General features: G+C 38.7%; 1 non-coding gene across 1 annotated transcript; it reads right to left on the bottom strand.

Annotated features, from left to right (window-relative positions):
* Positions 1-10,546: 10,546 nt before the first annotated feature.
* On the bottom strand, positions 10,547-10,674 carry Gm26078. Its single transcript, XR_003949294.1, has one exon. It is a non-coding gene; the product is annotated as a small nucleolar RNA SNORA17 (small nucleolar RNA).
* Positions 10,675-16,365: the final 5,691 nt, after the last annotated feature.

The following is a 16,365-nucleotide window of genomic DNA, read 5'->3' as shown; positions in this document are numbered from 1 at the left end:
ACACATCACCAACCATGAAAACTGTGAAGTTTGAATGAACTTTGTAATTAAGCTGATACATAAAGAAGATTAGAACACAAAAGCACCATCCTGACTCATCTTGTAAAGAAGGTGACATTCATCTATATTACTCTCCATATTTATGAAGCAATGATACATTTTAGAGAGGTAAAGTTTCAAGCCAAAGAAATGACCTTAATAGCTTCCAGATTAGCTGATGGATGGATCTGTAGGTTAGAAAGATGCATTTGATCTTTGGGGTGAAGCAGTGTCTTCTGTACATTACAGGACCACCGCATTCATGAGTCAAAAGCATCTGGTGGTTGTCTGCCTAAGACCCAGACAAGACCAGACTAGCCAACATTCTAGCGTATGGTAGCAGGAGCTCCCACCCTTAACTGAGGAGCTATGGGCAATTGTTTCTTGAAAAACTCAGAGTTTTCTCTAAGGGTGTGGCCACTGGGAGGTCTATTATGCTCTAGTTAACTCTATACCCATGGATAATATCGTAAGCACAAACTACACTGGATACATTTTTTTTTCTATTTTCTAAACAGAATACATGGATAGGAGTTGATAGAGAGGTGGAATACCTTTGTGAGGTGTTTGGGGAATGATAAAGGTAAATACATCCAAAGTATATTGTATGAAATTCTCAAAGAATTAATAAAAATATTTTTTATTACAGACAGAAGCCATGGTCTTCATTACACTGTCATATTGCTCCATAAGAAGAAGAGGATGATGAGGCAGGAGATGAAGGGTGCTGGTCAATCTGTAGTTACCATGTAAACATCCGCATTATTCTTCCTTCTGAAATAGAAGCCCTTTCCAAGTTGGTCTTCTGTTGTTAAAGCCATAGGTATATTTCACTCATTGATGTTACCCACCAAAGACAATATTATCATTGTGATAGGCCTAGGAATCTAGGATTCACAGAGATGTATTTCAGGATAGTGAGTGTTGGGTACTCAGTAGAATTGAAAAGAATGTTTAATTCTGACCCAAGGGCTAGAGCAAAGTCCACCATGGTATAAACTTTGTTAAATCCTATTTGTTTACGACAATGTTCAGCACCAGCAAAACCTCTTCTGTGTGAATGAACTGATACTTCATACCTCAGATGATCACTGGTCTACAAACTGCTGTTCATCTCCTCCAGCACAATCAGACAGAACAGAGTAACTTTGATTCTTAGCCTGCACAGAAGGCAAGGAGGGGGTCCATCTATGACACACAGTGACAGAAACATGCACTACTGCATCTTAATGTTTAACTCAAACCGGCATTTTGTGAATTTGTAATGCAAATGTTGCAAGATCTGGTGTTCTCATCTTCTAGAATTTGTTCCTTTGACAAACTGTACTAGCCAGGGAAGACATCAGTTAAAATGGGAGCTAGTATTTCACCTTTCCCGAATGGTGCCTCTTTATACATTTTTCTCTATATTCCTAAACCAGAAATTCCTGCAATGATACTTGGCAGTATAAGAATCATCTAAACAGAGCTTTTTAGAAGAGTTGTATTTGAGATACATGGAATTCTCCCTTTCACGGAAATTATTTCTTTTAATCATCACTTCTTTTTCAAGAGCAGGTCAGTTTTACAAATGTTTCTAGCAATCCATTGATCTGTGTAAAGTGTATGCCTTACCCATCAAACTGTAGACAGTTATATGGAGTGAGTGACAGAGGATGAATCAGGTAAGTGGGTATCCATGTGAACAAGTGCGGTAAGATTCTCTAAGGCACATTTTAACTATTTCTCTCTTAACAGGAAGTGCTAAATATAGAAGGTAAAAATCATTTCCTCCAACAAAGGTATGAATGTGTTTTTGGTAGTGAAATATTATAAGTGATATTTTTTAAATCCCTGCTAGCTCCCAAATAAATGAGACAGAGACTATAAGATTTATTTAATCAAGTGTTATGGCCCAATAGCTGAGCAGTATTAATCTGTTTTACTCCTCGAAAGTAATCTGGCTACCTTTCAGCCAAAAATTTCCAAGATACTTGCATTTTAGTATTGATCTGTCTCTCCCTTCTTGAGTTTTGTTCCAATGTGTTCCTTGACCCTCTCCTTATAACAATCCCCCCCCCCCCTTCCCTGGCTGGGTTCAGAAGTCCAGCGCTAGCCCTATCCACTCCTCTGGATAGAAAGAGGCTCTGATCAGCTTTTATTGCCAAATCAGAGAATAAATGGGGAGCAATGTTTACACAACATTGAGGCAGCATTAGAATGCCTATGTCTGGACTGCAACCAGATGTGGGGGTAGGGAAGTCAGCATTTGATAATACAAGGAAATATTTACATAATGCACATTATGTGTGTGTGTGTGTGTGTGTGTGTGTGTGTGTGTGTGTGGTGTGTGTGTTTGTGTGGTGTGTGTGTGGTGTGTGTGTTTGTGTGGTGTGTGTGTGTGTGTGTGTGTGTGTGTGTGTGTGTAATAGAAGACCACAACCAAGAAAACATCATTTTAAAGTTTAAAGGAAAGTTAGCCTGGACACAGTCAAGCATAGCAAGAGCTTATTAGTCAGTAGAATTCTCTCATGAGAATATGGTTTTGGAAAGAAATACAACATGCCCTGGAGAACTCATATGCAGAGGTAAACAACCACATACATGGTAGAATCTAAGCCTCTTCAGCTTCACGGTGGTTCAGCTCCTTAGAAAATTCTTCTTGCTCTGTTACTTTCTTTTCTCAGTGTCATAGACATTGACAGGTCTGAGATAGCAAACAATCTCAAGCTAAGGTAGGACAGTCAGTCTTTCTGATTCTATTACCTTTATTTAAAGGTCATTTTGTTCCCACTTGGTTGCTTCCAGACTTCCTGTCTCTTTTCCTCCCTCTCTTTAGCCAACCCAAAGGGAGCTACTTTGTCACTTGGTGACATCATCTTTCATCTGAAAATTATCCGATTCTGGAATATTTTTTAAACCTAATATATGGGTAAAGGTAGATGCACAGAAGTTATGAATGATCAACTAATGACTGGTCTGTCTTGAGACCTATTCAATGAGAGGGAGCCCACCTGTGACATTGCCTGAAGGGCTAGGAACTAGAGTCTATATAGCTCAGAGGGGAGATGAGAGAGGGGGGGGAGGGGAGGGGAGGGAAAGGGAAGAGAGGAGAGGAGAGGAGGAAGAAATGGAGGGAAGAAGGAAGGAAGGAAGGAAGGAAAAAAGACTGCTAATGATATTTTGCTATACTTGTAGACAGGAGTCTAGCATAATCATAATCATCATCTGAGAGGCTCCATTCAGCAACTGATGAAAATAGATGCAGAGAACCACAGCTAAACATTAGGTGAATCTTATGGAAGAGGGGTAGGAAGGATTGTAGTAGCTAGAGGGTTCAAGGACACCACAAGAAAACTCAAAGGATTGACTAACCAGGGCTCATAGGGGCTCACAGAGGCTGGGCCAACAACCAGCGAGCCTTCATCGGTTTGACCTAGGTCCTTTGCATATATGTTAGGTTCATGTAGCTTGGTTGTCTTTTACGACTCCTAAAAGAGTGAGTCAGGGATACCTCTGACATTTTGGCCTGCTTTTAGGGCTATTTTACTCTTAGTGGGTTGTATCATTTAACCTAATATGAGGATATCTAGTATTACTGCACCTTGTTATGCTGTATTTATTGATATTCATGGGAAGACTGACATTTTCTGAAGAAAAATGAAGGAAGGGCAGATGGGAGTAGGGGGGCAGAGTAGAGGTGGGGGAGAGGGATGCAGGGGAAGGGAGGAAGGGGAAACTATAGTTGGGGTTGTGGAATTTAAGGCAACAAAATGTGTTTGAAATAAGTATTTGTCCCTGGGAAGATCTCAGTGCTGCCCCTGATTCAGCCAGGCAGGGGACTATGCTGTATGTAGACTGGCCTCTGTGCTTAACCTGATCAGGGTTGTGTATCTGCAAAGCTACTTTATGAACATATGTTCTGTGCGTGTTAAATTAGAGAAAATAGTTAAGATGCCAAAGCAGATTTTGACATCATGGTCCTTTTTTTGGAGCATATGCAGTGCTTGCTAGCGAGACAGTTCCAGCTTTTACCTTCACTTCATCATCTATGCTTAATTTAGAATGTGACATTTCCTCCCAAGCAACCACAAACCCACACTATATGGAAGTTTCCTTCCTGCATGGTATCCCATAACTTCTTAGAGCAGCAGAGCCTGGGTAGCCTCTGCCAGGCAGGCTGGATGACATTATGCAGCAGGAGAAGCTTCATTGCCTCTCAGACCCTTTCGAGTTTCCGGTTCCATCAGCTGCAGCCACAAGATGTCAGTGTGACGATTTGAATAAAACCAGAGGTTAGAAAGCTTTGATTTCTTAACGTTATAAACAAGTGGAAGCCACATTAAGCAAATGCTTTACCTGAACTGGGAACTGCATCCCACAGACATTAATATGTTTGTGCTGTGGTTGAGGAGATGGGTGACCTCCAGTTAGAGTGATTCAGGGTGGACAAAATATAACTACACATCTTACCTTGTCTCCTTTCTAAAGTGCTCCATCCAGTGTAATGGTTCTGAGCAGTAACGAGAAAGTTTTAGGTGTCATTGACTGGCACTGGAGGACAACGACAGATACTTTGATTTTATTTTTTCCCATGTAAAAGGCAGAGAGCAAAATTTCACCAAGAAATTTTCTTTCATAGGCCAATAAATCCTGTATTTACAGCTGGGTCACTCAACAATTCCTGCAAAGCTCATTGTTTGACTCAGTGGGTGAATGTATGATCAGCTTTGCATTATGGAAAATTTATTACCTAGCTACTTGAATCTGTGTGGTGGAATATAGAAGGGCTCATTATAAAGAAAACTTTCATATATTTGAAATTTGCAGCTATGTGCTTGCTTTTGCTAAATGTAGACATGATCTCCTCCTTATGACACAGAAGTGGGTGTTTGTGCATGTATACATATGTGCACACACATAGTAACTACTGAACGGAAGATTTGCAATGGTTATGGGAATTTTTTTTCAAAACACAGTTAGGGCTTAGATTTCAGATAATGCACTACTATTATAATATTATTTTTGCTATGCTTATAATTAGTGCGACACTGACACTTATAACAGAAAGGCATTGTCTTGTCTATATCTTAGAGCTACAATTAATTGTTCCCTTGCCCAATTTTCTGTTTTGGACATGCAAAAATAAAAATATTAACAATTATTTTGCATTAAGTGAAATTTTAGAGTTTTTGTTCCATGAATGAACACATAATTTTCTCAATAATAGGTGACAGGTGATATATATATATATATGTATATATATATATATATATATATACACACATGTATATGTATATGTATATGTATATGTATATGTATATGTATATGTATATGTATATGTATATGTATATGCTATATGTAAATTATGGTTACCTGACCTGAGTGATACCTCTAGTATTTATACTGAAATCTGATCCTTGAAGACAGCGAATATTTTCATTTCCTTCAGTTTCTATCTTCATAATTCTTTGATGAATTTTGTCATTCTCTCTTCACTTTTGTTAAGATTATTAAACGTTTTCTCTATAATATATGAATGTTGTTGCTATTACTATTTTCGGTGTCTGGGATGGACTTTAATGCTAAGCTCACTCCACTTTATTCCTTAATGTAGGTTTTCTGTTCCTTTTTGAAGATAGCCGCAGACTGCTCTGAACTCATTAAGAATATGCCATGTGACATTTTCCTGACACTTTCACTGTCTGGGGTTCCCTATGTCTAGGACATTCTCTTATTCTCTTATTAGCTTTTGTTCTAAACTGAAAATGTTTAAGTAACATATTATACAAACATGAGATACCAACCCACTTACCTTCTGTTTTCTCAAGAACCCTGCTAATTTACTCTCTGTCTCCCTCACTCTGAATCCTCTGGGGTAGCTAGAGGAAATACACTGGGAGAGTGAGTGCTTAGTCATCTTTTGTTGGCCACAGTTCTTGTAAAGTCTGATGTGATATATATATATATATATTTTCCACAAAGCAAACGTCTCCATTGCTATCAGATCCAGCTGTTAGTCTCCAGTAGACAGTAGCTTGTTCTGCTCTTGTCAGTGGCCTGGACAGAAACTGCTCCATCCTTATTTGGGATCCTTTGCTTTTTATGAATTTAGAGTCATACTCTCAATTATTCTTCTGTTTAGGAAAGTTAATCACTGGTTTAACTTCTTCCCACAGAAATGTTAGCCTCTGCTTGCTTGCTTTCTAAGAAACTCTTCATTTGGCCCTCACGTGTGTGCCTCTTATGTTCCTCTTCAAATGATTTCCTTTGGGAAATGCTGTGCACAGCTCAGGGCAGATATAGTTGCCTCTGTTTCCCTGCTATGCCCTCCAAACAGAACCTGCATCCTATGAATGCAGTGGGACTAGGACTTTGCAGCTCCGCTCTTTTTATGCTGCTATCCTAAACTAGATGTTTGCGTTTTCTTTCCTTCTCTGATTCATGTCCTGAGCTTTTCAGCTCAAATGTAAAGGAATCGGGAGCTGGAGCCTTTGGAAAATTATCAGGTCATGAGTGTGTTGAGTCATTAAAAATGGGAATAAATATGCAGCCCATGGGGCCCCCTCACTTCTTATTGCTGTGTAAAGACACAGTTAGAAGACCTCAAGAAATGGGGTCATGAGGCAGCAAATCAGCTCTTCACTTTAATCTTGCACTCCTAGCTTCCAGAACAATGATGAAAAAAATGACAGTTTGTAAGGCTCCCTCTATTTGTGGAAGGTTGATTATGGCAACCCAAGCAGAAATAAATACCTGCCATTCCCAGAAAATACCAGCTAGAGGATGGATTTGAGCTAAGTGGAAGAAGGGACTCCTTGTTTATTGGCTATAATCAGACTCTATAGTTTGAGTGGCTTGAAACTCAAGTGTCACTTTTTCTCAGATTTTCCTCCAAGAGTTACTAGATTTATATAAGAAATGTTTCTTCCCTTATAGTCCTCCTCTAATGAATTTGATGTTTGTTTGTTTGTTTGTTTGTTTATTCATTTATTTATTTAGGTTGTTTTTGTTGAGAAAGGGTCTCATATCTATGGCTTTCCTAGAACTCACTGTGTAGACCTGGTTAGCCTCAGCTTTAGAGATCCACCTGACTCTGCTTCTCAAATGATAAAATCAAAGGCCTCTGCCACCACACTAATTTAAAGTGAACCGATTTTTCACTTGCTGTATATAAATAAGTTTAACCCTTTGTGAGTTTTTGTCCTGCAGAACATGTCCACAGAGTCCCCGACTTTGCCATTCTGAAGGAACAGGTCTTACCACAGGCATGGATAAAGGGCTGTTTGAATGTTTTCCAGGTGTAGATACTTAAGAGCCACCTTATCCCATTTTCATAAGCACACTCGGCGCTACGCACTCCACCACTGACCTCATTTATGGAAGATATTTCTGAGACTCTAGTCAGAAAGCTTCTGCAAAGTTGCACACAACTGGACGATATAGATTCCTCGGTTTAAACCAAGAACGGAAACACCTGACGATAGCCGCAATAGGTGGCCACTGGGTTCTTGAATCATTCAACCTTTCCGTTGTGTTGTCTCTGGCTTAGGTAAGATGCCTGAGGCTAATAGCACCAATGCCTTTTGCTTTTATTTATTGGTGATACTCTCTTCAGATTGTGGTAGATGCTAGTCCCGGAGCAATGGGAAATATATTCTGAAAATTTTTGACCTAGTTGATGATGGTCTTACCAGTCATTGTATTTTGTTACTACAGTCTTTCTATTCTTATTATAATCTAATTCTCAACTTGTAATTTGTAGAAAGGAATTATTTAGCTAAAAGAAAAATGTATAAAACAATCTGTCTCTTAAAGTATTATCTCAGCTAAAACTCTCAGAATGTTGGGTTTGATACTTGGAGGGAAAAATGGGGTGGGGTGTGTATATTTAAATACCAAAAGGAGTATGTCTTCTGTTGAACTTATACTCATTGGCTTTTTAAAATAGCTATAATTAAAATGTCTCCTTCAAATGTAATTTTAATATGAGTGAAGAAAGACGGAGAGTTTGTATTCTATGTTGAAACAAATAACCATCTGCTTATCAGTATAGACTTGTTTTATTTTTATTCATGTGTATGTATGCATATTTGCCTATAGATATGCACACATGAGTACATCATGCACTTGGATCCGAAGAAGGTTTGTTGGTGCTGGTGGTGTGAGCCACCCCTTGTGAGTGCTAGGAGTCAATCTCAGGTCTTCTGCAAAAGCATTGTGTACTGTTAACTGTTGTGTCACCTTATCCATCCCCTCAACTTAACAGTTTAAACAGCAGATTTGTTTTTTCTTAGCTTTGGAGGATTGGAGTCTAAAATCTGAATTACTGGAAAAAATTTCAGGGCTATGAGTGCTGTATGGTTAATAAGGAATCTGTTCTTCATTTCTGATTATTTCTGATGGCTGTGGCATCCTCTGTGGCTGTGTCACATACTTTGTCTCCAAGATCACATTGACTCTTACCTTTCCTCTCCTATGTGTATATTTCTTTTCTTTTTCTCTGAGGACAGAGGCTGAGTGATTGCACTCAAGTCTGACACATATAATTCCTGAAAACTGGTCCAAATTGAGATACTTAATCATACCTGCAAACACTACTTTTCTTACTATTATCATTTATAAACTCTAGAAATCAAGGAAATTTAACTCAACAAGACTGATGTCCTAATAGCATGGTTGGCAGAGAGGAAAAGACTATAAGAAAGCCAGACAGAAGCCTTACTGCAAACCAAGCTTGCAAGACCTTGAATGGCTAGGCTTCGCTACTGCAGAATAAATGTCTGTCACTTCTGCAAGCCTAGTCTGTAGTGCTTTGTATGAAAACACAAATCAATGCACCAATTTCTCAGGCTTATTTTCCCTACAAACTGATGGTTACAGTGATTCCAGCCAACAACAGAAGTCTAACCACAGGGCCCTGTTTCCAGTGGAATAAGAATTTGAACCATGTTCCCAAATAAACTCCCAGAGCCAGCAGAGGTGGTGGTGGAGAATTGGAGGATAACAGAGCCACAGTGTAGAAGAAGGTGAGAATAAATATCAGGTATGTCTTTCCAGAAGCAATTTGTATCTCTTTCTTCCAGTTGAGCAAAACTCTGGACTCTTGAAGATGCTGTGTATTTCACATACCTTCTGAGATGTGTCTCGGTGATGCTAAGTGATCTGAATGAATACAGCCACAAATCTTCAAGAAAATCAAACTTCAGCTGATCAGAGACCATCTGCACCACCTATCTTAGCTGAAGGCATACCCTCCAGGTTCAGTTTATAACTGCTGGACTGGTGCAAATGGCCGTGTTAAGGCTCATGTGTTTGTCCCAAGGGAGAGCCACACTGAAGTGTACTTTTGCACTCAGAAATATCTTGTTCCCTTTCTGTCTCTGAGACCACTTCCCTGAAAGAATGGCCTGCATCTTTCACTAACAATTGGTTTGATATTACTCATGGGGAAAGAACTTAAAACCACTGGCTTGCATTTGGGGACCAAGCAATCAATTTCCCATCAAAATCCTAAAATACAAGAAATGATTTCTTTCACTAAAATCAACTACCTCTTGTCTTATGTTTGCTCCTATTCACCATGTTCTTAATGTACCTGATCAACTGGGAATTCACACATGAAAATATGAGCCTGTGTTTCAGTATAGACTACATTGACAAGGCCATGAGTCTGATCCCTTCTTTTCATAGAAGGTTATAACTGCTGGAGGTGTTGAGAATAAGCCATGATAATAGAGATGAGAAATACTGAGTTTTCCCTTCACAGTTGATATATAACCGAGTAAAATCATATAATCTTTGTATTAAAACTGTGCCAAGCCTACAGTCACTGTAATTGATAGTAAAGTGGGCTGAAAAAAAATGGGACAAGATACGTGTGGTCTGTTTACTGTGGGAGTCCACATCCATCCTGTATGGACAGATTATACTTCTGAGAGCTGTGTGCAAATGTAACAGAAGTCCCCATGTTCAGTTTGGAAAGCACACAGAGAATGTCACATATGCACTGCACCTCATCGATATGAACTGTTCGGTAGTTCCTATAATATGATTTTTAGGTATATTAAATATCTTAATTCTATAGAGCTTTGTTGGGGGTTAGTGGTATTCATCTTCTGAAGATGGTTTAAATGTTTATGGTTTCACACAGACCCACAAAGACAGACAGACACAGACAGACACACAGGCAGGCACGCGCGCGCGCACGCACACACACACACACACACACACACACAAAGAGAGAGACAGAGAGACAGAGAGAGAGATAGAGACAGAGACAGACAGAGACAGAGACAGAGACAGAAACGGAGACAGAGTCAGAGAGACAGAGGGACAGAGAGAGAGAGACAGAGACACAGAGACAGAGACACACTGAGAGGTTGATTTTTAAAACTTTATTGGTTCCTTGTGAGTTTCACACCAGTCATCCCAATCCCGCCACTCATTTTCTCCTCCCCTTGTATCCACCCTCCACCCTTGCACCACCACCTGACTAGTGATAATTGCAGCCTTGCTTTTTTCAGGGAATGTAAGCTGCTTTTCATTTAGCTGTTCATTTATCAGAACAATGAGTGTAGACATAGCCTCTCTCCTTTCTGTCACCTACAGAACATGTGACACAGCAGCCACACCTACAAAGCTTCTAGGGGCTCTGATGTTTTATGGACCTATTTTTGTGTCCTACATCTCCAAGTTTATAAAATCATTATTACCTCAGTTGTGTACTAATGTGTATGCTATTCGTTTTCCTGAGCTTAGAAATCATTTCATGGTTATTTGTGATGCTCTATGAAAGCTTTGTTTCTTTATCTCAACAATTAGTCTCCATTTTGTTGGCAATGACATTTGATTTCTTTTAAAAGAATTATGCCTCTCCTATTGTCAAACTTCCGGTAAGAAGTTATATCTAGACACCACACATATGATTAATGGACAGAGGACAAAATGTAATTGGAGACTCCACTTTCCAGTGGCGACAGTCTGCACAGAAGTGTTCAGCAGCAGCAGTGGCAGGGGCAGCATCTTTGACCTTCACAGCATCTCCACCTCTGTTTTGATACTGCACTGGGAGCCTGGAACTCCCTCAAACTTTCTGATAATTTTTTCTTCCTAATTTGTTAGTGCATCATTTTATATTGATAGCAATAAAAATACAATGTCTGATTCAGAGCATTATGAACACATAAGATATTAAACACATGATTTCCATTGGGACTATGAAAGAACATTATATAGATTCACAGTGTAATAAAGACAAAGGACTCTGGTGTAGTATGGCTCATGCCTTCAATTCTAGCAGTTGGGAGGTGGAACAAAAGAACACTGAATTCAAAGTCATCATAGCCCTGTTAGAGGTGTGTACTCGTGTGATCCTAATTCCAGTTAAATGTCAATGAAGATTTTCTCTTGTTGTGTCATTGATAAAGGAAACTGACAGGGAAGTCAAAGGTATAAATAAAGATAAAGAGAGATGTTATGAGGATCAAGACAGTGACTCTACTTACTGCAGGTGATATATGAATTATATATATATATATATATATATATATATATATATATATATATATATTACAAATCATATAGTGAAGAGAAGGGACAGCTTGAGAGAAGTTGTGTTTTGCTTTGTTTTTTTTTTCCCCCATTGGGATGTAAATGACTGTTAATTTTTTTCCTTACTTTTGAGATTGTAATTTACTTATCTCTTTTCCCTTTCCTCTCCCCGAAACCTCTTCTCACCTTCAAATTTACATCACTTTTCATTTATTGTTATTGCACACACATATGTATTTGAATATAATGATACATTCAAAAAATAACCTTCTGAGTACATATAGTGTGACTTGTACATATGTCTTCAGGGCTGATTATTTGGCACTGGAGATCAAATTGGTGTGCTCTTCCCTTGTGAAGACCTATTCTTCTGCTCCCAACTGTCCACCATTGCTTATATTTCTCTGTAAAAGGCTGGTTGAGGCATTATGGCCTTACCTGGTTTGGCATGTTCATTGGTATCATCCTTGTTCAACTCATGTTTTTGAGACTTTATGGGTGTAGCTTCTGATGTTACTAGGAGACATAATCTCACAGCAAGTCTCAGTATTAGTCACAGCTAATAGGATCTGAGTCTTCATAAAGAGAGCTGGAGAATAAATAGCAGAGTTAAACTCATCACTTTGCTCATGCTAATGAGAGACCAGATCAACTACTTCTTGGATTCAGACTCTTAGAGAGCCTGACATGAGGCTGAACTCGAGTTAACCAACAAGCCTGCACTTAGCACCAGTTTTTGGGTTACTTCCAAACAAGCCTGCACCCAGCACTAGTTTCCAGGTCACTCTCTAACAAACCTGCACTTGGCGCTTCACTCCCTAACAACCACCAATCAGGAGGAAAGCAGCAGTTAAGTTTATGGTGTGGCTCCTAGCTCCAGCCAATTACTTTAATGAGCAACAAAATTCCGTAATAGCCTCCCAATCAGATGTGTGCTAGGCTAGATACCTCCTTACTTGTTTTCTTGCCTCTATAAATGTTTGCTTAAAATTGGCAATGGGATTTCACTCTCCCATCCTGCTGCATCAGGGTTGGAGGTAGGCCCAGGCTGGAGCTTGAATAAAAAAGACCCTAGTGCAATTGTATCAGAATCATCTGCTTGGTAGTATTTTGGGGTTCTCAAATGCACTTCCTGTTCTCTTGCTACTTCTGTGGGGCACTTAATTGGCTCAAACACACAAGAACAGGCAAAGAAGTTTTATTTTATTTATTTTATTATTTTTAAAAATTTTTCTCTCCAATTTATTCTCCCAGAAATAGACACAAAGAGCAACTTACATAATTAAAATTTGGTTTTCTGAATATATTATTTTCTCCAATATAACAATTCTATTTCTCTTTTATTTAACCATATATTAAGGTTTTGTTGACATATAAAAGCTTATATGTAATATGTGTATATATAAGGATACATACATGTATATACTATATATAGTATATATACTGTATATAATATACAATATATAATATACATGGAATGTATTATTACATGAGAAATATTATTAGTCTTCAGAAAAATTGTCTTGAAATATAAATGAAAAATATTTCTTCCTACTTTACTTTTAAAATACTTTTTTTGAAATTTCCTTTTTAAAAAATATTTTTATTAGATATTTTCTTTATTTACATTTCAAATATTATCCCCTTTCCTGGTCTCCCTCTGAAAGCCCCTTTCCCTTATTCCCAGAAGTTTTAAGTTATGTTCCATTCATGTTCCCATCCTAGAGCAAACAGATATACAGTAGAAAATTGAAGAGTTAATTAGAACAAAAATATCTCAAAAATCTGCTTGTTCAGAAGCATAAAACTTCTAGACATTTAGGGGTTGGATGTTTGCATAGTTTTTTTTTTTTCATTTCAAAGCTACAACTACTACAATATGACTTCAGTACTACCGGAGGATCCAGCAATACCTCTCCTGGGCATATATCCAGAAGATGTCCCAACCGGTAAGAAGGAAACATGCTCCACTATGTTCATAGCAGCCTTATTTATAATAGCCAGAAGCTGGAAAGAACCCAGATGCCCCTCAACAGAGGAATGGATACAGAAAATGTGGTACACTTACACAATGGAGTACTACTCAGCTATTAAAAAGAATGAATTTATGAAATTCCTAGGCAAATGAATGGACCTGGAGGGCATCATCCTGAGTGAGGTAACCCAATCACAAAGAAACTCACACAATACGTACTCACTGATAAGTGGATATTAGCCCAAAACTTAGGATATCCAAGATATAAAATACAATTTGCTAAACACATGAAACTGAAGAACAACGAAGACCAAAGTGTGGACACTTTGCCCCTTCTTAGAATTGGGAACAAAACACCCATGGAAGGAGTTACAGAGACATAATTTGGAGCTGTGATGAAAGGATGGACCATCTAGTGATTGCCATATCCAGGGATCTATCCGATGATCAGCTTCCAAACGCTGACACCATTGCATACACTAGCAAGATTTTGCTGAAAGGACCTAGATATAGCTGTCTCTTGTGAGACTATGCTGGGGCCTAGCAAACACAGAAGTGGATGCTCACAGTCAGCTATTGGATGGATCACAGGGCCCCCAGTGGAGAAGCTAGAGAAAGTACCCAAGGAGCTAAAGGGATCTGCAACCCTATAGGTGGAACAACAATATGAGCTAACCAATACCCTGGAGCTCTTGACTCTAGCTGCATATGTATCAAAAGATGGCCTAGTCGGCCATCACTGGAAAGAGAGGCCCATTGGACATGCAAACTTTATATGCCCCAGTACAGGGGAACGCCAGGGCCAAAAAAAAAAAAAAAAAAAAAAAATGGGAATGGGTGGGTAGGGGAGTGGGAGGGAGGGTATGGGGGACTTTTGGGATATCACTGGAAATGTAAATGAGGAAAATACCTAATTAAAAAAAAAGAAAAAAAATGGAGGAAGAGAGAATGCTTTGGAGAGTGTGGTTTCCTTTTGTTCCTCCCGGAAGTGAGCTGAATATCATTTCATCTATCAGGTAGCCTTGCTCCTTGCTTGCAAGTAGGCAGATTCCTTACAAAATATTCAGCTCACTTGTTAAGAATGTAATAGTACATTATAATGATATAATGTACATTTTTATCATACCTATCCCCAATTTTCTTTTGACCTTCTTCCAGGCCACCATTTCCCCCTCAAATTATTCTTCTTCTTCTTCTTCTTCTTCTTCTTCTTCTTCTTCTTCTTCTTCTTCTTCTTCTTCTTCTTCTTCTTCTTCTTCTGCTTCTGCTTCTGCTTCTGCTTCTGCTTCTGCTTCTGCTTCTGCTTCTGCTTCTGCTTCTGCTTCTGCTTCTGCTTCTGCTTCTGCTGCTGCTGCTGCTGCTGCTGCTGCTGCTTCTTCTTCTTCTTCTTCTTCTTCTTCTTCTTCTTCTTCTTCTTCTTCTTCTTCTTCTTCTTCTTCTTCTTCCTCCTCCTCCTCCTCCTCCTCCTCCTCCTTCTCCTCCTCCTCCTCCTCCTCCTCCTCCTCCCCCTCCTTCTTCCTTGAGTACAATTACCTATGTCCATATGTACATGGGTATTGTAGTCATCCACTAGTTCTTGGACAACTTACCAGGGATCACACGCCTGAAAATATTGATTTCCCATCCTCCAGAATAGTTCGTGAGTTAGAGGTGCGGCCTCTTGACACCCTCCTTCCCTCCTCTGTGTTGCAATGTTGAATGGCTTGCATTTGTGTTAGGTTTCAAGTGTAGACAACCACAGTTGCTCTGAGTTGAGTAGTACAACAGCCCTGTCAGTCTTGCAGGCAATGCTTTAACGTGTTGATCAGTGCATAAAATTTTCTGCTTCATCTGCAATGATGTTCTCCGAGTCTTGAGTGGAGAGGCTATTACATGGATGTATCATTCAGGGGTAAGCACTCCATTACCATATATTCTTCATGCTTTGACTAGTTATCACTGTAGTAACTGCTATCCACCGTACAAAGAGGCCTCTCTGATAATTAATTGTAGGTGAACTTGTCTATGACTATAACAATAAATCTTAAAATTTTGTAAAATAGGTATAAATTTGTATTTGTGAATCACTTTATGTTTTTAAATCATATTTTTTATTTTCAAGATTATAATCACATTGATTTTTTTCTTCCCCCCATTCCTTTCAAATGCATTATTAAATCTGTATTTGCATATTTCATGTGTTTATAAAAGAATCTGTCCATTGTAAACACATTGAATAGGTATTCATGTAATTAACAATGAATGTAAAAAAATATGTAAGTGGAAATATGCTTGCCTGGTTTAAAAAAATCTCTCCTACTTAAGGTAAATTTGATCTTGTAGAACAGCATAGATATGGAAAACCAAGTGAATGCACAGACATTGCTTCCTTTTGTTCTGGCATCTGTGCCTATGTGTGAATTTTTTTGGCATTTTTGCTTTCTGCTCTGTCCTGGGTTTGCAATAATAAAATGATCCTATATAAGGTCTGTAAAAATATACTGCCCTCTATTACTTTTTCCTATATGAAAAGAGGGTGACAATAGCAGCTTTTGTCAGTGGCAATTTCAAATCTGTTATTCTGAATAGAACTGGCATTCAAGATTTTAGTGGATATATGACAAAGTAAAAGATGTAAAAATGACTAGCAGAGTAAATTTGCCTTTGTAGAGGAAAGCACTACTGTGTATTTGAAGGTGATACTGTCACAAACAAATCTTCATGTCGTGGTGAGAGTTCTCAGGATTCTGAAATGAGAGGTTTAGATTATGGGGGCTTCATGACTCATTTCAAGCCACTTGCAGTAGACCATCATTAACATGTCTTTATAAGAGGAAGGA

The sequence above is a fragment of the Mus musculus genome, chromosome 1 (assembly GCF_000001635.26).
Source record: "Mus musculus strain C57BL/6J chromosome 1, GRCm38.p6 C57BL/6J".
In the NCBI taxonomy this organism is placed as follows: Eukaryota; Metazoa; Chordata; class Mammalia; order Rodentia; family Muridae; genus Mus; species Mus musculus.
The sequence above is the reverse complement of the archived record's forward strand: the minus strand, read 5'-3'. Positions and strand labels throughout refer to the sequence as shown.